The sequence below is a fragment of the Lupinus angustifolius genome, chromosome LG09, assembly GCF_001865875.1.
Source record: "Lupinus angustifolius cultivar Tanjil chromosome LG09, LupAngTanjil_v1.0, whole genome shotgun sequence".
NCBI classification, from domain to species: domain Eukaryota; kingdom Viridiplantae; phylum Streptophyta; class Magnoliopsida; order Fabales; family Fabaceae; genus Lupinus; species Lupinus angustifolius.
Genome location: NC_032017.1, coordinates 12,960,069 through 12,960,589, shown reverse-complemented (window position 1 = coordinate 12,960,589; position 521 = coordinate 12,960,069).

Here is a 521-nt window from a genome sequence, read left to right as displayed (position 1 = left end):
ACCCAACTTAATAGCTACATAATCCAAATAGAAAATATTAATAATAATTTCAGAAACCATAATATTACTTTCAAAGTGCAATGGATGTCATGGTGACAAATATAATTTTTATAAGTTATAATCAACCCTAATTCACTGAAAGAGTGCCCCCGAGTAAATTATAATGTGATACTTACCTAATAAGGTCTGCGAAGGTTTTGCCATTGGTGTATCTGCCAGTGGATGTATTATTGAAGTCTATCCCATAAGGAGCTACATTTGCCTTAGCTAGTGTTTTAAGATTGTTATTATTTCCAACATCTAAACCTGAATCCCCAAACACATATAATGATGGAACATGGCTCTTTGCAACGTTGGCTTTGGCAAAGAAAGCATCATAGGCTATAAAGGAAATAATCCAGAAAGCTTTGAAACTTGTCATTTCTTGTTATTTAGTTATTTGAAGATGATGAATATTCTTAAAGTAAATTACAATGAATTTATAATGTAAATTTTTTCACCTCTCATAGTTGGAAACAAGT